We start from the raw sequence: 23,483 nt of genomic DNA, 5'->3' as shown, positions 1-23,483 counted from the left end.
CCCCTGTTTGAGAGGAGCAGAGAAATATCTGCAACATTAGTCACTCATGTCAATGAAATTGCAAATTGATACTAGCCAGTTCAATGTCTTAAATATTGTACGTAGAAAGTTCATAGAGAAATAAGGTAATAATGTTTTTGGGCTCACATTCTGTGGAGATATTTCTAACCTTTAGGCAGACTTGATGTTTTGTACACTCTCATATTTGATTTCAGTTCATTTTTTGGTTTGCTAAAGGAAACCGAGTAACTAATTTTTAGAGTTTACTTAATTCTCTCCCTCCTTGATATGTGTTCTCATTTGTGAGCAGCTCCTCTTCTTTCTCATTCATATGCCTTTTCTAAGGTAGGCAATTCAGTCAAGTGGGGCTTCCATCATTGCTGAATCCAAAACTGTCTTCACCAAACAAGTATTATGAGATTCCCTGATCTGATATTTCCATTACCTTAGCTGTTGTGAGCTGGGGATATGGCCCGGGTGTGTATGTGCATTAACTCAGGGACTCTGAATGTTTTCAATTTTCTCTTTGCCAGCCCTAAGGTTCGTAGGTCAAGCCTGTCAAATGTGTGGAATTTCTAAAACAGTCCAGTCTGATCTTTGACGGCTCAACCTTCACCCATCCTTCTGTGGTTGGTGGTATTGATTTAGTATCAAACAAAGTTTCTTTGGTTTGAATAAATTGCTTTTCCAAAATCAGTATCATGCTGCAGCAAACATTATAATCAGGACTATGCATTGCTATTAATATTGAACCTATCTGTTCAAGATAGTGTATTTGAATACTTTCAATTAGCCATTAGCTATCCCCATGCTCCTGCAAGGGAGGTTAACAATAGCCAGCTATTTCACTGAAAGCAGTTGGAGAGCAAAGCAAACTGTTGTAGTATTTGCACTCCCTATAAATCACTGTTACCCCCACACACCCCCGCTTCATTTCCTGAATCTCCCACACTAACCCCCCCCCCCCCGCCATGTTGTTATTTTGCTGCCAGACACAGTCAATTGTTCTTGACTGTCAACAAAGTGTAAATATTTGCTTTGCGTTATTCTTTGTATTTGGAGGATATACAATACTGTGATGTTTTTCACTACACTTGTAATTCAGAGGTCCAGGAAATGTACTGGGGGTTGGGATTCAAATCCCACAATGGCAGATGATGAAATTTGAATTTAATTGATATCTGGAATCAAGAGCTGAATGATGACTGTGAAATCATTGTTGATTTACTTAAAAAAGACAGACCTGGTTTACTGATGTCCTTTATTAACATCTTATGCCAAAATTGGGAGAGCTGTCCCACAAACTAATCAAGCAACAACTTGTCATCGTCACACTTGATGCAATCACCATTCCTGGCTATGTCTTGTCCCACTGGCAGAACAGGCCGAATAAAGGTGGTATCACAGTGACATACGCTGTTAATTCAGTTGCCCTGTGAATCCCCAATGTTGGACCCCATGAAGTCTTAAGATGTTAGGTTAAACATGGGCAGAGAAACCTCCTGATTACAATGTACAATTCTCACTTGGATGATGTACCAATCTATATTAGACAACACTTGGAGGAAGCACCCAGGGTGGCAAAGGTGCAAAATGTACTCTGGGTGAGAACTTCAGGATCCATCACTGAGTGGCCTGACAGCAGTATTACTGATCGAGCTAGTGGGATCCAAAAGGACCTAGCTGCTAGACTGATTTTGCAGCAGGTGATAAGGGAACCAATAAGGGAAAAACATACTTGACTTCATCCTTAGCAATCTGCCAACTGCAGGTGCATCTGTCCATGACGCTACTCATAAGAGAGACCACCATGTGGTCCTTTAAGGAGATGATGACCTGTCTTCACATTGAGCATACCCTCCATTGTGTTTTGTACCGCTATCGCCGTACTAAATGAGATAGACTTCAAACCGATCTAACAACTCAAGACTGGGCATCTATAAGGCACTCTAGGTTATCAGCTGCAGCTGGATTGTACTCCCAACACAATCTGCAATCTCATAGTACACCATATCCACCCCTTCTACTGTTATCATTTAGCTTGGGATCAACTCTGGTTCAAAGAAGAGTGCAGAAGGGCATGCCAGGAACAGCACCAGTGTCAACCATGTGAAGCTGCATAAAATTAGGACACTTGCATACCAAGGAGCATATGCAGCATTAGTGATCCCCCAACCAACAGATAAGATCTAAGCTCTGCAGTCCTGCCACATCAGTTGTGAATGGTAGTGGACAATTAAGTAATTCCCCGAAGGAGGAGGCTCCATAAATATCCCCATCCTCAATGTTGGAAGAGCCCAGCTCATAAGTGTAAAAGATAAGGCTGAAGCACACACAACAATCTTCAGCCAGAAAGGCCATGTGAATGATCCATGTCATAGAGAAGTACAGCATGGAAACAGACCCTTTGGTCTAACTCGTCCATGCCAACCAGATATCCCAACCTAGTCTACGCCCATTTGCCAGCACTTGGCCCATATCCCTCCAAACCCTTCCTATTCATATACCCATCCTGATGCCTTTTAATGTTGCAATTGTATGAGCCTCCACTACTTCCTCTGGCAGCTCATTCCATGCATGCACCATCCTCTGCGTGAAAAAGTTGATCCTTAGGTCCTTCTATATCTTTCCCCTCTCACCCTCCAAACCCTTCCTATTCATATACTCATCCTGATGCCTTTTAAATGTTGCAATTGTATGAGCCTCCACTACTTCCTCTGGCAGCTCATTCCATGCATGCACCATCCTCTGCGTGAAAAAGTTGATCCTTAGGTCCTTCTATATCTTTCCCCTCTCACCCTAAACCTATGCCTTCCAGTTCTGGACTTCCCCAGGGAAAAGACTTTGTCTATTTACCCTATCCATGCCCCTAATGATTTTATAAACCCCTGTAAGGTCACCCGTCAGCGTCCGACATTCCAGGGAAAACAGCCCCAGCCTATTCAGCCTCTCCCTATAGCTCAAATCCTCCAACCTTGGCAACATCCTTGCAAATCTTTTCTGAGCCCTTGCAAGTTTCACCACATCCTTTCAATAGCAAGGAGACCAGAATTGCACAAAATATTCCAAAAGTGGCCGAACCAACATCCTCTACAGCCGCAATATGACCTCCCAACTCTTATACTCAATACTGTGACCAATAAAGGAAAGCATACCAAACACCTTCTTCACTGCAGCTGTACGTTCAAGGAACTATGCATCTGCACTCCAAGGTTTCTTTGTTCAGCAACAACCCCTAGGACATAACCATTAAGTGTATAGGTCCTGCTAAGACTTGCTTTTCCAAAACGCAGCACCTTGCATTTTTCTAAATCAGACTCCATCTGCCACTGCTTAGCCCATTGGCCAATCTGATTAAGATCCTGGTGGAATCTAAGGTAACCTTCTTCGTTGCCAATTACATCTCCAATTTTGGTGTCATCTGCAAACTTGCTAACTATATCTCCTATGTTCACATCCAAATCATTTATATAAATGATAAAAAGTAGTGGACCCAGCATCGATCCTTGTGTCACTCCATGGTCACAGGCCTCCAGTCTGAAAAGCAATCCTGCACCACTTCCCTCTGTCTTCTACCTTTCAGCCAGTTCTGTATCCAAATGGACAGTTCTCCTTGTATTCCATGAGATCTAACCTTGCTAACCAGTCTCCCATGGGAAACCTTATAGAACATAGAAGAGTACAGGCCCTTTGGTTCTCAATGTTGCACCAACCTGTGAAACCAATCTGAAGCCAATCTAACCTACGCCATTCCATTTTCATCCATATATCTATCCAATGACCATTTAAATGCCCTTAAAGTTGTCGAGCCTACTACTGTTGCAGGCAGTGCGTTCTACACTCGTATGACTCTGAGTAAAAACAACTACCTCTGATCTGTCCTATATCTATTGCCCCTCAATTTAAAGCTAGCCATCACCATCTGAGAAAAAAACCTCTCACTGTCCACCATGTCTAACCCTCTGATTATCTTATATGTCTCAATTAAGTCACCTCTCAACCTTCTCTCGAACGAAAACAGCCTCAAGTCCCTCAGCCTTTCCTCATAAGACCTTCCCTCCATACCAGGCAGTATCCAAGTAAATCTCCTCTGCACCCTTTCCAAAGCTTCTACATCCTTCCTATAATGTGTACACAATACTCCTAATGTGGCCGCACCAGAGCTTTGTATAGCTGCAACTATACATGGTTCCGAAACTCAGTCCCTCTACCAATAAAAGCTAACACACCATATGCCTTCTTAACAACCCTATCAACCTGGGTGGCAACTTTTAAGGATCTATGTATCTGGACACCGAGATGTCTCTGTTCATCTACACTACCAAGAATCTTACCATTAGCCCAGTGCTTTGCATTTCTGTTACTCCTTCCAAAGTGAATCACCTCACACTTTTCTGCATTAAACTCCATTTGTCAACTCTCAGCCCAGCTCTGCAGCTTATCTGTTTCTCTCTGTAGCCTACAACATCCTTTGTCACAATTCGCAACTCTACTGACCTTAGTGCCATCCACCAATTTACTAACCTTCAACGCCCTCTTCCAGGTCATTTATATAAATGACAAACAGCAGTGGACCCAAAACAGATCCTTGCGGTACACCACTAGTAACTGAACTGCAGGATGAATATTTCCCAACAACCAGCACCCTCTGTCTTCTTTCAGCTAGCCAATGTTTGATCCAAACCGCTAAATCACCCTCAGTCCCATGCCTCCGTATTTTATGCAATAGCCTACCATGGGGAACTTTATCAAATACCTTACTGAAATGCATATACCACAACAACCACTTTACCCTCATCCACCTCTCAAAGAACTCAATAAGGTTAGTGAGGCACGACCTACCCTTCACAAAACCATGTTGACTAACCCTAATCAACTTATTCTTTTCTACATGATTATACATCCTATCTCTTATAACCCTTTCCAACACTTTACCCACAACCAAAGTAAGGCTGATAGGTCTAGAATTTCCAGGGTTGTCTCTACTTCCCTTCTTGAACAAGGGAGCAACATTTGCTATCCTCCAGTCTTCTGGCACTATTCTTGTAGATAATGATGACATAAAGTTAAAAGTCAAAGACTAGACATTGATAGATCTCATCACGCCCAGGCGACATAATTATTTTTACACTTTCCAGAATTGCTAACACCTCCTTATGCACCTCAATCCCATCTAACCTAGTAGCCTGTATCTCAGTATTCTCCTCGACATCATTTTTTGTTGAGTGTGAATACTGATGAAAAATATTCATTTTGTTCTTCCCCATCTCCTCGGACTCCACACACAACTTCCCACCACTATCCTTGATTCGCCGTAATCTTATTCTAATCTTTCTTTTATTCCTAATATACCTATAGAAAGCCTTAGGGTTTTCCTTGATCCTTTCTGCCAACAACATCTCATGTCCCCTCCTGGCTCTTCTTAGCTCTCTCTTTAGGTCATTCCTGGTTAACCTGTAACTCTCAAGCATCCTAACTGAGCCATCACATCTCATTCTAACATACGCACATAAGCCTTCTTCTTCCTCTTAACCCAAGATTCAACTTCCTTAGTAAACCATGGCTCCCGCGCTCGACAACCTCCTCCCTGCCTGACAGGTACATGCGAATCAAGGATCTGCAGTAGCTCGTCCTTGAATAAGCTCCACATTTCAATTGTGCATCCTAAATCTTGCCTAATTGCATCGTAATTGCCTCTCCACCAACTATAATTCTTGTCCTACAGTACATTCCTATCCATTTCTATCACTGAAGTAAACATAACCGTATTGTGGTCACTATCACCAAAGTGCTCACCTACCTCCAAATCTAACACCTGGCCGGGTTCATTTCCCAGTACCAAATCTAATGTGGTCTCCCCCTTATTGGCCTGTCTACATATTGTGTCAGGAAACCATTCTGCATACATTGGACAAAAACGGACCCATCTAAACTATAGTATTCCCAGTCAATATTTGGAAAGTTAAAGTCCCCTATTACAACTACCCTGTCACTCTCGCTCCTATCGAGGATCATCTTTGCTGTCTTATCTTCTACATAAAGAGCATTAGGGTGGGTTTAAACTAATTCAATAGGGGGATGGGAAGTAAAATTGTAGTTCAAGTATATGGCAGAGTAGCAAAGTCAGAAATAAAATTTCAAGATTGCAAGAAGGCACCGGCATGCAAGACGCTGATTTGAAGTGTGCCTACTTAAACACTAGTAGCATCCGGAATAAGGTGGGTGAACTTGCAGCATGGGTTGGTACCTGCGATTTCAATGTTGTGGCCATTTCAGAGACATGGGTAGAGCAGGGACAGGAATGGTTATTGCAGTTTCTGGAATTTAGAGGTTTCAGTAAGAACAGAGAAGATGATAAAAGAGAAGTCGTGTGGCAATTAGTCAAAGATAGTACTAAGGTTGCAGAAAGGACATTTGAGGGCTCGACTATTGAGGTAGTATGGGCTGAGATTAGAAACAGAAAAGGAGAGGTTACACTGTTGAGAGATTTCTATAGGCCTCCAAATAATTCCAAAGATGTAGAAGATAAGAACCCAATGGAATGGAACCCAAGTCCCTGACGCTGTGAGGCAGCAGTGCTAACCACTGAGCCACCGTGCCACCCTTTGTTCTCGCCGCTGCTGGTTCTAGCTCTAAACTTCCACCCTAGCCCCCTGGATTTCTGTCTTAAACTCCTTTGTCAAACACCTTACTGAATTCCATGTAGATCACGTCCACTGCTCAGCCCTCATCAATCCTCCTTGTGACTTATTCAAAAAATTCAATGTCGGTCTCCCCCAGAAGTCAGTTCAATTCACTCCACGTGATATCAAGTTGCAATCACAGAATCATGATTGCAAGTATTGGATACCTTAAAGGCTATTGACCCTGACAATAGTGCTGAAAATTTGACTGAAAAGTTGCGTAAGTATTTCCTGTGTACAAAAATCAGAACAAATCCAACCTGGCCACTTATTAAATTCATCAATCTACTCATGATCATCAGTAGAGTGATGGATGATGTCATCAAAAATGCTATAATGCAGCAGCTACTTTGCAACAACCTGTTCAGTGAGGCCCTGTTTTGGTTCTGCCAGGGCCACTCAGCTCCTGACCTCATTAAAACCTTGATTCAGACATGGCCAAAAAAGCTGAATTCCAGAGGTGAGGTGAGATTGACTGCCTTTAACATCAAGGTTACATTTTGACCGAGTGCGGCTTCAAGGAGCCCTCGCAAAACTGGAATCAATGGATCTCAGGGGAAAACTGTCCGCTGATTGGAATCATTCCTGGCACATAGGATGATGGGTGTGAATGTTGTAGGTCTGCAGGAGTTCTTCAGGATAGTGTTCTGGGTACAACTATCTTCAGCTGCTTCATTAATTACCTTTCCTCCATCATAAGATCAGAGGTGGTGTTTGCTGATGATTGCACTATGTTCAGCACCATTCACAGTTCCTCAGTTACTGAAGGAGTCAATGTTCCATTGCTGCAATGTCCAGGTTTGGGCTGACAGGTGGAAAGTGACATTTGTGTCACACAAGTGCCTGGCAATGATCATTGCCAGTAAGAGAGAATCTAACTATTGCCCCATCACATTCGATGGCATTACCATCACTGAATTCCCTACTATCAACATTCTGCAGAAACTAAACTGGACTAATCATATGCGTACTGTGGCTACAAGAGCAGACCAGAAGGTAGAAATCCTGCAGCAAAGCAACTCGCCTCCTGCCTCACCAAAGCCAATCCACCTTCCTCAAGGCACAAGTCAGGCAAGTGATGGGCTGTTCCCAACTTGCCTGGATTAATGCATTTCCAACAACACTCAAGAAGCTTGACACCATCCAGGACAAAGCAAGTCACTTGATTGGCACCATGCTGGGTAACAGCATCTTTACCATCTGCAAGATGCACTGCAGAAATTTACCAAAGTTCCTTAGACAGCACCTTCCAAACACAGGAACACCACCATCCAGAAGAACAAAGACAGCACATGGGAATACTACCATCTGCATGTTCCCCTCCAAGTCATTCATCATCCTGACTTAGAAATATATTGTAGTTCCTTCAGTGTCATTGAGTCAAAATCCTAGAAGTCCCTCCCTAACAGCATTCTAGGTCTACATTAACAAAGTGGATTGCAGTCGTTCAAGAAGGAGGCTCACCAGCCCCTTAGAGTCATTCAGCACGGAAACAGACCCTTTGATCCAACTCATCTGTAACAATCAAGCATACCAATCTGATCCAATCCCATTTGCCAACATTTGGCCCGTATCCCTCTAAACTCTTTCTATTCATATACCCATCCCGATGTCTTTTAAATGTTGTAATTGTATCCATCTCCACCACTTCCTCCAGCATTTAGTTTCATTAAGGCACCACCATCTGCATGAGAACATTATCTCTCAGATGATTTTTTAGACCTTTCCTTCCCACCTTAAACCCACGTCCTTTAATTTTGGATTCCATCACCACCATTGAGTTTTCATCCTATCCGTGCCCCTTATGATTTCATAAACCTCTATAAGGTCACCCCTCAGTCTCCAATGCTCCAGGGAAAAAAAACCCTCAACCTATTGAGCCTCTTCCTATAGCTCAAACCCTCCAGTCCCGTCAACATTCTTGTACACCTTTTCTGCACCCTCTCGAATTTGACAACATCCTTCTGAAAAAATGGCAACTAAAATTGTATGCAGTATACAAAAAGGCCTCACCAATGTGCTATGCAACTGTATGATGACATCCCAACTCCTATACTCAGTGTTATGACCAATGAAGGCAAGTGTACCAAATGCTTTCACCACCCTGTCTACCTGCGACTCCACTTTCAAGGAACGATGTACCTGCACCTCTAGGTCTCTTACTTTGGCTCACTCCACAGGGCCCTACCATAAACTGTATAAGTCCTGCCCTGGTTTGTCTCCCTAAAATGCACCACCTCTGTCTGCCACTCCTTGGCCCATTGTACTCTGAAATAATCTGATACACTGTCCACTACACCACCTATTTTTGCATCTTCTGCAAACTTAGATTAGATTACTTTACAGTGTGGAAACAGGCCCTTTGGCTCAACAAGACCACACCGACCCATACATTTGCCCCTTACCTAACAGTATGGGCAATTTAGCATGGCCAGTTCACCTAACCTGCACATTTTTGGACTGTGGGAGGAAACCGGAGCACCCGGAGGAAACCCACGCAGACACGGGGAGAACATGCAAACTCCACACAGTCAGTCGCCTGAGGCGGGAACTGAACCTGGGTCTCTGGCGCTGTGAGGCTAACCACTGTGCCACCGTGCCGTCCACAAACCATACCTTCTATATTCACATCCAAATCATGTATATAAATGAAGAAAACCAGTGGATCCAGCACTCATCCTTATGGCATCCCACTGTCATAGGCCTCCAGTCCAAAAAACAACCCTTCGTCACCAGTCTCTGTCTCTTACTTTCAAACCAACTTTGTATCCAATTGGCTAGTTCCTCTTGGATCCCATGTGATCTAACCTTACTAACCAGTCTTACAACTGGCACCTTGTCAAATGCTTTGCTGAAGTCCATACAGACAATGTCTACCACTCTGCCTTTATCGTCTTTGTCACCTCTTCAAAATGACTAAGCTGGTGAGACACAATTTCCCACACACAAAGCCATGCTGACTATCCCTACGGGGAGACAGTGAGGTCTGTAGATGCTGGAGATCAGAGTTGAGAGTGTGTTGCTGGAAAAGCATCCGAGGAGCAGGAGAATCGATGTTAGGGCTGGAGCCTGAAGAAGGGCTCAGGCCAGAAATGTCAATTTTCCTGGCTATCCCTACCCCTAAATTGCCTGTCCAAATGCATGTAAATCCTGTCCCTCAGAATCCCTTCCAACAACTTGTCATCACTGATGTAAGGCTTACTGGTCTATAGTTCCCTGGTTTATGCTGCTGCTGCTCCTTTAACCTGCTCCTTCATCACATCTCCCCCCGACAAAAAACAAACCATCAATATACAAAGATGGCTTTATTTTAAAAACCTCTTAATTTAAACCCTATAATACGTACATACATTACATTGACTATAAACATGCAAGCATGCATTATTACAATCTGTTTTACACCTACCATCGAACGCCTCTATTTCTCACAAGTTTCGACAATGCATCGGCAATCACGTTTGCTTGTCCTATCACATGCACAATTTTCAAATTGAATTTCTGGAACAACAAGCTCCATCTAAACAATGTGGCATTTTTGTTCTTAAATATCTCCATCAACTTCAGTGGGTTATAATCAGTGTTTATGATTGTCTCAGATATGTTACTGGTAACATAAGCATTGAAATGTTGTAACACCAACACAAAGTGCGAAGTCTCCTTCTCAATGGTTAAGTATTTCTGCTGATGAATGTTCAATTTCCTGGAGAAATAGCTAATAGATCTTTCTGTCTTCTCGTTGTCTTCCTGCAACATCCACGTCACTTGTATTGATAGCTACCTTGAATGGCTTTGCATAATTAGGTATGGCCAATACTGGGACAGTGGTTAACACAGCACTCAGGCTGTCAAATGCCTTCTGACACTCCTCTGTCCACTGAAACTTCATGCCTTTCTTTAGCAATTCAGTGAGCGGAGCAGCCACACTGCTAAAATTTGGTATGAATGTTTGAGAAAATCTTCTCGATCCTAGGAACCGCAGTACTGCTCTTTTTGTCGATGATATGGGAAACTCCCCAGTTACCTTTGTTTTTGGATCCTGTGGTGCCATTTGTCCATGTCCAGTAATGTGACCCATGAAGGTGACTTGGGCTTTGGGAAATTCACCTTTAGCCAGATTTACCACCAAGCCTACCTTCCGAAGTCGATCAAACAAGTCTGATACATGTTGCAAATGTTCTTTCCATGTGTGACTAAAAGTCACCAGGTCATCTATATGTATGATACAGTTGGATAATCCAGAAATGACCTTATTGGTTCATGTCTGAAATGTGGCTGGTGCACTTTTCATACCAAATGTCATGACTTTAAACTGATATAGTCTATTCAGCGTTACGAAAGCCGAAATTGCCTTCACTCTTTCTGAAAACGGTACCTGCCAGTATCCCCTGAGCAAGTCCAACTTAGAAATATGAGTTGCTTATCCCACCTTTTCAACACAGTCTTCCAAAAGCAGAATTGGATATGCATCAGTCTTTGTAACTGCAGTGACTTTGCGATAGTCCACACATAACCATTGGGTACCATCTGGTTTTGGCACCATCACTATGGGTGAGCTCCAGTCACTTCGATTATGTCATCTTGGAGCATGCATTCAATCTCCTTTTGAACTTGGGCCAACTTTAGAGGGTTATGCCTATAAGAATGTTGCTTAATTGGAACAACATCTCCTTTATCTACATCATGCACGATTAAATTAGTACTTCCCATCTTATTTCCACATATTTCCCCCTGTATTAGTAATAACTGTTTCAGGTCATTTCAATTTTCTTCTGGAAGGTAACTCAATCATTATCCTAATTTTTAACATCTTCCTCATTGTCCAATTTAATTTGAGGAATGTCCAATTCAGAATCCTCTGAACTTGGCTCTTCACTCTGTGTTGTAACCTATAACACGGTCTCATTTCGCTTTCCTTCCATGTCAAAATACCTTTTGAGCATATTCACATGTCACACTCTGTGAGATTTCTTTCTGTCCAAAATTAAACAGTTATCAAGTAGTTCACCTCACTCAATTTCCTTTCGACTTGATAAGGTCCACTAAACTTTGCTTTTAAAGGTTCACCTATCACTGGAAGTAACGCTAACACCTTATCTCCAATAGCAAAATTGAGAATTTTTGATTTCTTGTCTGCTTTCTGTTTCATTGTATGCTGTGATACTTTTAAATGTTGTTTAGCCAACACCCCCGCTCTATTTAATTGTTCCCTAGATTTGACACATAGTCCAAATATGTGGTCTCTGAATTAAGACTTACCAATTTCTCCTTAATCAATTTTAGCAGTACTCTCATTTCATACACAAAGACTAATTCAAATGGACTCAATTTAGTTGATTCATTTGATGCATCTCTGATCACAAAATGTATAAACAAAACTCTCTCATCCCAATCATCTGGATAGTCTTGACTATAAGCCCTCAACATGGTCTTTAATATCTGATGCCACCCCTGCAATTCTGGATGGTACGCAGTAGATTTGAATTGCTTTGTTCCTAAGCTGTCCATAACTTCCTTGAATAATTTCAATGTGAAGTTTGACCCTTGATCTGATTGTATTTCTGTGGGTAGTCCATATCTAGTGAAAAATTTGTGTAACTCCTCTACAATCCTGTTAGCTGTGATATTGCATAATGGAATGGTTTTTGGAAATCTAGTGGAAACATGCATTATTGTTTAAAAAATACTGATTCCAACATTTTGTTTGTGGTAGGGGTCCTACACAACCAATTAAGACTCTTGTAAAAGGCTCCTCAAATGCAGGAATAGGTATTAAAGATGTGGGTTTTATTACTCCCTGCAGTTTTCCAATTACCTGACATGTATTACATGTCTGGCAAAATTCAACTACATAATTGTGCAGTCCAAGCCAGTAAAAATGTTTTTGTATGTTAGCTTTAGTTTTTCTCACTCCTAGCTGACCCCCTGGTGGCAGCTCATGCACCACTCGCAACACAACCTTTCTATAACCCACTGGCAATAAGACCTGATTTCTCATCAGCCTGAATATGTGATGGTCTCCATTTCACTATTGAAACATCATTTTTAAGATAGTAGCATTCAGGGATATACTCAGATTCTTTTTCTGTGTATGCTTTTTGATACAGTTGCTTTAATTTTTAGTCTTTCTGCTGTAATTCAGTTAATGTATCTGAGTTAAAGATGTCTGCTGTGTCATCTGTCTGCGCCTGGTTTGTCTCAACCATCTGATCAAACAGAGTCTCTGCTAATTCCAATTCAACTTTCTTATCTGTACTTTTTGATCTCTCCTGTTTCAACTGGTGCCTTTGTGACCTCGTTTCCACACACTCAGGAAATGTCCCAGGATATATGTCTTACAATAATTCAGTTGGCTGAGTTTCTACTGACTTTTCAACCACAGTAGGCAGCACTCCTACCTGTGAACCAGCTATAACATTAGCAAGAACAAATTGTCTTCCTGGGGCTGAGAGTTTATCCAGTACTCATACCACAACTTTTTCACTCTTCACTGAACACTGTAACCTCACTTTATATAATTGAGCGCCTTTTATCTCACCGTGAATTCCAGTTACTAGTATCTTTTCTGGCAGTAGTCCTTCAGAGGTACATATCTCCTCATCTTCCAACATCACAGATTGAGAGGATCCTGTGTCACTTAATACTGTAACCTCTTTACCTGCTGCCCCTGGACTATGCAAATAAACTTTACCTTAGCAAATGTTTGTTTAAGAGGGTCTGGCACTTCCTCCTTAACCAACCTTTGACCAACTTGTACATTCTGGTGCAGCCTTCTAGTCTCCACTGTGCTTTCCAACAAAATTCACTGGCTTATCCTGTTTTCCTACATCTGGCTTCCCAGTGCTTTTCCTAACCCGCCAACACTGTGATTTCATGTAGTCTACTGTACTGCAGTGAAAACACCAGAGCTTTTTAACTTCTCTTTACCCTGTGGTAAGTTATCCTTACGATCTTCACCGAGACCTACCTTTCCCTTTCCATTTCTCTTTTCCCCAATTCCTATTCGTCATGGATTGACATTGATTTTGGAAGCAAACTTTGATTTATGGACCAACTCATAATCATCAGCCATTTCAGCTGCTAATCTTGCCCTTTTAACTCTCTGCTCTTCTGCATGAGTTCTCACTATTTCAGAAAGTGAATTTTTGAATTCCTGTCCAAGTGTCGATTTCTGAAGTTCAAACTCCCTCTTTTTCTTCCTTTCTTGTCTCTCTTTTTCCTTCTCTTCTCTCTCTCTTTCTTTCTCTTCTTTCTCTTTTTCTTTTTGCTCTGCAAATGCGATTCATTCTTTTTCTCTTTTCTCTGCTGTTAATTGTAATTCAAACTGTTTCATTTCTGTTGTCCTTGTCTTTTGCCTCTAACTCAAACTGCTTCATTTTAAATTGAATTTTAGCCATCTCAAAAGATTCTGATGGCGTTCCCAACAAATTTAAATGCTGAGCTATGGCTGTAATTATCTCCCCTCATGGAAGGAGTCCTCCAACAGTGCAGCATTTCCTCAGGACTGCACTGAAGTGTCAGCTTGTCTGCTAATTCCAGCAGTTTAGCCTCATTCAGCTTTTGCAAAACCCCCAAAAGTTACTTCTTCCACCCCCAGAAAACTCTTGGTGACTGAAAGAGCCATTGCTATGCCAAGCACTGCTTAAACCAACCGAATTCATCATCCATAACAAAAGATACTAACACCTATGATTGTCTGACTTTGTGTCCAACAACCCTAATCCCAATTTAGAAAAACAGAACAAATCCAGCAAAGAGCCCCCAGTCTCCCTCAAAGCATTCCAAGAAAGATCCTAACTTTACTAGTTGTTTTAGGAGATGTAACACGGATATTCCAGGAGTGATGCAGCTAGTCAAACCACTTAGTTTTAAACAAAACAGGGTTTATTTACAAGATTACCGAATGAAACACAAACAAAATAACTTAACCTGCCCGAGAACCCAACAATTTATCCCAACTTAATGATGCTATTCCAAATACAGGCAACAATCCCCATAAACACCCCTTGGCACAAAAGGTAAAATCAAACATGGGGTCTGACAGGAGAGATGTCGGAGAGAGAGTACGATCAGCCTGGGCCTGCTTCTTTGGGTCCGGCAGCTTTTACAACTGCCCTGACTGCTTTCAGTGAATAGCCAGACCAATGCAAACTAGAGAAAAGCTGAGCTGGGAGAACTGGCCACTCCCCTTTCATTGTACAAGTGATTTTTTTAACTTGAAAACCTTTTGCCTGAGGCATTATCTGTTAGCTATATTCAAATTGGCCATAAAACCCATCCAAGTCCAGACTTTTAAGAGTCTGTGTCTTTTATGACCTCTCTGAAAAGAAAATGCCAAGATCAATGTTGCACTGCCCTCAACAGTAGTAAGACTCGCCAACTTTAAGGCATTTAAATGGTCATTGGATAGACATATGGATGAAAATAGAATTTTATAGATTAGGTGGGCTTTCAATTGTTGTGCTGACCTGTGAAACCATCGAGGGCCAAAGGGCCTGTACTGCGCTGTAATGTTCTGCATTCTAACAACATAACCTTATTAAAGGAGCAGCATCATCACAGCATTTTAAAGCCTCCAGCAACTCCTCTTCTGTAATATGAAATCTTTTCAAGACTCTTTTGAAGTTCCCTAGCTTCCATGTTCTTTTTCACAGAAAATATTAATGCAAAATATTTGTTCAGTGTCTTCTCAAGGGCTGGGTACGAGAGATGGGCAGTTAATGCTAGCCTAGCCAGCAATGCCCACATCCATGAATGATGTTTTAAAAGCTTGGTTTACCTGCAAATGTTGTCCTGCTGTTGGTTCTTTTGTTATGACTCCTATCGGAGAGCAATAACCAAAATAACCAAGATTACCACAGAAATCACAGATGAAGAAACTATCAGCAAGATTTCATCTTTATGTAGCTTTTACTTTAGCCCAAATAAGAATCTATAAAAATTGAATATCAATTAACAGGCAAATTGTAGCAAGTACATAACATAAATTACACATGGATTAGCAAAGACTATCTCAGGCAGTCATATCACTCCCTGTAAAAATATGCGTCACATGGACCAATGTTTCATGTTAGCCAAAGAAATTACAATTGATTCCTTTACAATTGATGCAATATCGTAAAAATCTTTTGATTAAATGACAAATTTTCTTTACAGTACTGCTTCCAGGTCAACAATTATCACACTTTGTTCCAGTCATGGTTAGAATAATTGATTCCTGTGTGTTCATTACTGCATGGCTTTGGCTTCTTAATATAGTTAAAACATTTGTTTGTAAGTTACTCTGTATTCTCCAGTTCAATTAGGAGACAGTAGATGGCTGTATTCTGCAATGGAATTACTCGAAAGAATATAGATGAACAAAAATGCCTCGAAATTCAATACACCGGTCCCTGAAATTGAGTGCAGGTAGATAAAGCCAGAAAAAATGCAGTAGCATTTTGAGTGCCAACTGTAGCTCATTGCTTCAGAAATGTGAGCATTTAATACAAGCTGACACTTCAGTGCAGTCCTGAGGAAATGCTGCACTGTTGGAGGACTCATTTTTTTAAACGAGATGATAAACTGAGGTCTGCTGTCTTAGTTCCCTGAATCAATATTGCCTAAAACAGACTAAGTGCTGTAGCATAGATTAGATTAGATTACTTACAGTGTGGAAACAGGCCCTTCGGCCCAACAAGTCCACACCGACCCGCCGAAGCACAACCCACCCAGACCCATTCCCCTACATTTACCCCTTCATCTAACACTATGGGCAATTTAGTATGGCCAATTCACCTAACCTGCATATTTTTGGACTATGGGAGGAAACTTGAGCACCCAGAGGAAACCCACGCAGGGAGAATGTGCAAACTCCACACAGTCAGTCGCCTGAGGCAGGAATTGAACCCGGGTCTCTGATGCTGTGAGGCAGCAGTGCTAACCACTGTGCCACCCATTGCTGTCTCATTGCTGTATTTGGGAAATTACTACGCACAAATTGTCTTCAAAGGCTTACATAAGAACATAGCATAAGAGTTAGGAAGACATTGTCCCTTCAAACCTGTCCTCCATTTTATAAGATCTTGGCTGATTTGACCCAGACTTCAATTCCTTTTTCATGCCAGCTCTTCTTCATCCTCAACTCTTTGATACTTTAAAACAAAAATTTGCATCTTCTCTAAATACTTCCAGTGCTCTGGTCTCTACAACTCTGTGGGGTAGAGAATTCAAAAAATTCACAATCCCCTGGGACAATACATTCTTTGACATCTTAGTTTTAAATAAGTGTCCCTCTATTCTGTAACTATGTCCCCTAATCCAAGAGTACCCCACTAGTGGAAACATCTTCTCACCATCTATCCTATTAAACTCCCTCAGAACCATATTTATTTTAATAAAGATCTCATTCTTCTAAACTCCACTGAAGAAAGACCTATGCTGTTTACTCATTCTTGCTATGTCATTCCTTTCATCTCAGGAATGAGTGTAGTGAATCTTTTTTTGAACTGCCTCCAAAGCCAGCATATTTTCTTAAATACATGGACCAAAACTGGATGCAGCACTTCAGGTGTGACCTCACCAATACCCTGTATAGTTGCAATAAGACTTCCCTCTTTTAAGTCCAACCCCTGAGAAATAAATGACAACTTTATATTTGAAGCTTTAATTACCGCACTTACATACCAACTACTTTATGTTTCATGCATAAGAACACCCAAAACTCTCCCTGCTATACTTTCTTTGGTGTCTCCATCCATTTAATTAATAGGCCACTTTTTAACTTTTCTTATCAAAATGCATGACTTCACACTTTCCTACATTCAACTCCATCTGCCAATTTTTTTAACCACTCATTGAACTGTTTCCTCTGGCAAATTCCTTACGTTATCATCATAATATGCTCTTCCACCTTTTTCTAATCATCTACAAATTTGGATACATTGAACTCTGTCCCCTCATCCAAGCCATTGATATAGATAGGAAATAATTGAGGCACTGGGACCGATCCTTGACGCATTTCACTAGCTACATATTTCCAACCCAAAAGTACCCATTAATCCAGATTATCTGTCATCTGCATGTTAACCAAGCCTCAATCTTTCAGTAAGAACAGAGAAGATGATAAAAGGGGGGAGGTGTGGCAATGTTAATGAAGGTCAAGAGTATGATGGCAGAAAGGACATTTGAGGACCCATCTACTGAAGTAGTATGGGCTGAGGTTAGACACAGGAAAGGAGTGGTCATCCTGCTGGGAGTTTTCTGTAAGCCTCCGAACAGTTCTAGAGATGTAGAGGATAGGATAGCAAAGATGATTCTCGATAGGAGCGAGAGTGACAGGGTAGTTGTTCCGGGGGACTTTATCTTTCTAAATATTGATTGGGAATACTTTAGTTTGAGTACTTTAGATTGGTCAGCTTTTATCCAATGTGTGCTGGAGGGTTTCCTGACATAGTATGTAAACAAGCCAACAAGGGGCGAAGCCACATTGATTTGGTACTGGGTAATGAACCCAGCCAGATATTGGATTTGGACGTAGGTGAGCACTTTGGTGATAGTGACCATAATACAGTTATGTTTACTTTAGCGATGGAAAGGGATAGGTATATATCGCAGGGCAAAAGTTATAGCTGGTGGAAAAGCAATTATGATGCGATTAGGCAAGATTTAGGAACAGCATGTCCTTGGTAAGTACGTACGAGCGAGGGAGCCATGGTTTACTAAAGAAGTTGAATCTCTTGTCAAAAGGAAGAAGACGACTTACGTTAGGATGAGATGTGAGGCTCAGTTAGAGTGCTTGAGAGTTACAGGTTACCCAGGAAAGATCTAAAGAGAGAGCTAAGAGGCAGGAGGGGACATGAGAAGTTGTTGGCAGGTAGGATCAAGGAAAACTCTAAGGCTTTCTGTCGGTAAATCAGGAATAAAAGAATGATGAGAGAAAGGTTAGGGCCAATCAAGGATAGAAGTGGGAGGTTGTGTGTGGAGTCAGCGAAGTTAGTAGAAGTGCTACTGAATATTTTTCATCAGTATTCATATTGGAAAAAGATGTTGTCGAGGACAGTACTGAGATACAGGCTACTAGAATAGATGGAATTGAGGTGCACAAGGAGGAGATGTTAGCAATTCTGGAAAGTATGAAAATAGATAAACCTCCTGGGCCAGATGGGATTTATCCTAGGATTCACTGGGAAGCCAGGGAGGAGATTGCAGAGTCTTTGGCTTGGATCTTTGTCATTATTGTCTGCAGGAATAGTGCCAGAAGACTGGAAGATAGCAAATATTGTTCCTTGTTCAGGAAGGGGAACATAGACAACCCTGGTAATCCTGGACCAGTGAGCCTTATATTGGTTGTGAGTAAAGTGTTGGAAAAGATTAAAAGTGATAGGATTTATAATCATATAGAAAGGAATAAGTTGATTAGGAATAGTGAACAAAGTTTTGTGGAGGGTAGGTCATGCCTCACAAATCTTATTGAGTTCTTTGGGAAGGTGACCAAACAGATGGATGAGGGTAAAGTTGTTGATGTGGTGCATATGGATTTCAATAAGACGTTTGATAAGGTTCCCCATGGTAAGCTATTGCACAAAGTACAGACGCATGGGATTGAGGGTGATTTAGCTGTTTGGATCATAAATTGGCTAGCTGAAAGAAGACAGAGGATGGTGGTTGATTGGAAATGTTCATCCTGGAGTTCAGGTACTAGTGGTGTACCGCAAGGATCTGTTTTGGGGCCACTACTGTATGTCATTTTTATAAATGACCTGGATGATGGGTTAGAGCTGAAAATGTGTTGCTGGAAAAGCGCAGCAGGTCAGGCAGCATCCAAGGAGCAGGAGAATCGACGTTTCAGGCATGAGCCCTTCTTCAGACTTAAAGGTTGCCATCCAAGTCGATAGGGTTGATAAGAAGGCATACAGTGTGTTAGCTTTTATTGGTAGAGGGATTGAGTTTCGTAGCCATGAGATCATGCTGTAGCTGTACAAAACACTGGTGCGGCCACACTTGGAATATTGCGTACAGTTCTGGTCACCACATTATAGGAAGATGTAGAAACTTTGGAAATGTTCAGAGGAGATTTACTAGAATGTTGTCTGATATGGAGTATCAGACGAGGAAAGGTTGAGGGGCTTGCGGCTGTTTTCATTAGAGAGAAGAAGATTGAGGGGTGACTTAATTGAGACATATCAGATAATCAGAGGATTATATAGGGTGGACAGTGAGAGTCTTTTTCCTTGGATGATGATGAGGCTAACACAAGGAGTCGCAGCTTTAAATTGAAGGATGATGGATATAGGACAGGTGTCAGAGGTAGTTTCTTTACTCAGAAAGTAGTAGGGGCATGGAATGCACTGTCTGCAACAGTAGTAGACTCACCAACTTTAAGGGCATTTAAATGGTCATTGGATAAACATATGGATGAAAATAGAGTAGTGTAGAATAGATAGGCTTCAGATTGGTTTCACAGGTCGGCACAACATTGAGGGCTGACGGGCCTGTACTGCGCTGTAATATTCTATGTTCAATCTATGCTAATACTATCAGCTATCAGTTTGTCAAATTAGTTTGTCAAATACTTTATCCCTCATGATAGAGACTATTATAAGACCTTCTCCCCTATTAAGAGCGTTGCTTACTTGTTACATTTTCAATGTTTTCAGTGTCATCCACTGTGAAGATTGATGTAAAGTATTCATTTAAATTATCTATCATTTCTCTGTTCCCCATTATCAATTTCCCAGCCACATTCTCCAAGGTCCCACACTTGAGCTAGTCTTTTCTTATATCCCCACAGAAGCTCTTTATTTTTATATTTCTTGCCAAATTACTTTTATCATCAGTTTTATCCTTTTTTATTTGTGTTTTAACCATCTGCTAAAATGTTTCCAATCCTCTAGCCTACCACAGTTTTCGCCACTTTGCATGCCTTATTGTTTGATTAGATATTCCCTGTGACTGCTTTTGTTAACCATGGGTGGTTCATTTTTTCATTGAGTCTTTCTTTTTGACCAGAATATATTTTTGCTCAGCATTATAAAATATCTGCTTCATTGTCTGCATTGCTCATTCACTGATCTTCCCTGCAGTCTAATTTCTTAGCCCGTTTTAGACAATTATTAATTGAGTAGGCAAAAACTTGACAAATGGAATATAATGTGGAAATTGTGAGAATAAACACTTTAGCAGAAAGAATAAAGGAGCTGAATATTGTTTGAATGGGAAAGACTACAGAAAGCAATGAGGGATTTAGGAGTCCCCATTCATAAATTGCAAGCATCCAGGTTCAGCGGGTAATTTAAAAAAAAAAGGCAGATGGTATATTAGCCTTTATTTTAAAGGGAATGAAGTATAAAAATAGGGAAATTTTGCTAAAAACGTACTAGTCAGGCCTCAGCTAGAATACTGCAAATAGTTTTGGTCCCCTAATCTAAAGTAAGATATATTGGCATTAAAGGCAATCCAAATATTGACCACTAAGATAATACTGGGTACGGAAGGACTTTTTGGAGGAGAATTGAATAGATTCGCCCTGTATTCACTGGAATTTAGAAGAATGAGATGCAACCATAATGAAATATTCAAGATTCTTTGGGGATTTATACCGTAAATGTGAAGAAATTGTTTCCGCATGTGAGAGAGTCAAGGTCCAGAGGGCATAAATCCCAGAATAAGAGGTTCTGCATTTAAGACCAAGATAAATTTGTTTTCTCTCACAGAGGATAGGTACTCTGTGGAATTCTTCACTGTGGAGGACTTCAGAGTCTGAGCTGAAAATGTGTTGCTGGAAAAGCGCAGCAAGTCAGGCAACATCCAAGGAGCAGGAGATTCCTGAAGAAGGACTCATGCCCAAAACGTCGATTCTCCTGCTCCTTGGATGCTGCCTGACCTGCTGCGCTTTTCCAGCAACACATTTTCAGCTCTGATCTCCAGCATCTGCAGTCCTCACTTTCTCCCCGACTTCAGAGTCTGGGTCATTAATTATATTCAGTGCTGAGCTAAACATTTTTTTTTATCAGTAAGGGAATCAAGGATTACAGGGAAAAAGCAGAAAAATGCAGTTGAGGGCTATCCGGTCAACCATGACCTCGTTGAGTGGATGGACTAAATGACCTACTTCTTATGCTTATTCGTATTGAAGTTGAGGACACTGGCTTAAGTTCAGAGTTGCTGCTTTGAATTGAATTTGAAATTCTGCCATGTTGTGATTGCTACCCTCTAGAGAATCCTTAACTTTGAGGTCTTCTATTAATCTCATTGCACATTACACGACCGAAATGGCCTGTACCCAGACAGGTTGTGTCATGTACCACTCTAAGAAACAAATCCAGGTGCAATCAATAAATTTAGTTTTTATGTTACTCTTGACCATCTGATTTATCTAATCAATGTGCAAATTAAAATCACTCATGACAATTGTAGTGCCCTTCTTAAATGCCACGACTATTTATTGATTTGTGCTTTGTTCTACAGTGAGGCAACTCTTCACCTAAAGGCCGAAACAAGACTATAGTCACCTGTGCTTTCTTTCCCTTGCTATTCCAAGCTGACTCCATATCACAATCTATTTCACCTATATCACTACACACCACCGAGCTGATACCATCCTTTATTAACAAAGCTATCTCACCTCATTTCCTTTTTTTCTAATTTTCTGGAATGTTGAATACCCTTGAATTTGAGTTCCCAGTCCCAATCATCTTGGAAACACATCTCTGTAATAGCTGTCAAGCATATTCATTTCTTTCTATTTGTGTTGTTGCCTTAACTATTTTGTTACAAATACTGCATGCAGTCAAAGGAAGTGCCTTAAGCTTTGTCTCTTTTTCATTATAACTTTGATTAGATTAGATTACTTACAGTAACAGGCCCTTCGGCCCAACAGGTCCACACCGACCCGCAACCCGCCCAAACCCATTCCCCTACATTTACCCCTCCCCCTAACACTCCGGGCAATTTAGCATGCCCAATTCACCTAACCTGCACATTTTTGGACTGTGGGAGGAAACCGGAGCACCCGGAGGAAACCCACGCAGACACGGGGAGAATGTGCAAACTCCACACAGAGAGTCGCCTGAGGCGGGAATTGAACCCGGGTCTGTGGCGCTGTGAGGCAGCAGTGCTAACCATTGTGCCACCGTGCCGCCCTGGTTCTGTTTTCTGCCCATTACTGTCACACTTTTGAGTATTGTTCACCTCTTCAGTATCCTGAACCTCTGCTGTCTCATTTGATCTTGACTTTTTAAACACCCCTTTAATTGAACTTCCCCCCTCCACCACTCTCCACTACTACTGCATTTCACTAAAATAGTGTCAGTTTCTCTCTGTAACGTAGACCTGGGAATACGTTATTGTTTGGTAATAACATTATTATTTGTGTTTATTTCACTGTAGTCCTGGTCTTTGCTTTATAACATAAATATTGAGACATATATTGTGGCAAAGCTTTATTTTTAATACTCTCACAGACTGCCCTGCTCATCATTTATAACTAGATGGTAGCTGTGCTTATTATACTGTGGTAATGTAGCATGACACTATATGGCTGGGCTGACTGCTCAAACTGTACATTGTTTCTCACAGTCAGTATAATCTTATGCCTGTGAAATTCTCCAGAGAGCAAGAGTTCGTCTCCAGTTCAATTAGAATATTTGGCTTCAGTCTACAGAGTGAGATTTGTAGCATGTTCTCCCCATTGTGACCTGATGCCTAATTAGGCACTTAATCATAGCAGCAGGTATTGTACACACTGTGACAGGTTAGCTTCGAATCATTATCGTACTGTACAGTGAGAACAGTAACTAACTGACTGAACTGGTCCCTGGGTAT

The 23,483-nt window shown here is 41.3% G+C and overlaps 1 protein-coding gene across 4 annotated transcripts in view; it reads left to right on the top strand.

Moving 5' to 3' along the window:
* The window catches only part of cacna2d2a (calcium channel, voltage-dependent, alpha 2/delta subunit 2a), an 810,266-nt gene that overhangs the window by 659,520 nt on the left and 127,263 nt on the right, over positions 1-23,483 (top strand). The gene's annotated exons all lie outside the window — the stretch shown is intronic.

This window comes from Chiloscyllium plagiosum, chromosome 18 (genome assembly GCF_004010195.1).
Source record: "Chiloscyllium plagiosum isolate BGI_BamShark_2017 chromosome 18, ASM401019v2, whole genome shotgun sequence".
Lineage (NCBI taxonomy): Eukaryota > Metazoa > Chordata > Chondrichthyes > Orectolobiformes > Hemiscylliidae > Chiloscyllium > Chiloscyllium plagiosum.
The sequence above is the reverse complement of the archived record's forward strand: the minus strand, read 5'-3'. Positions and strand labels throughout refer to the sequence as shown.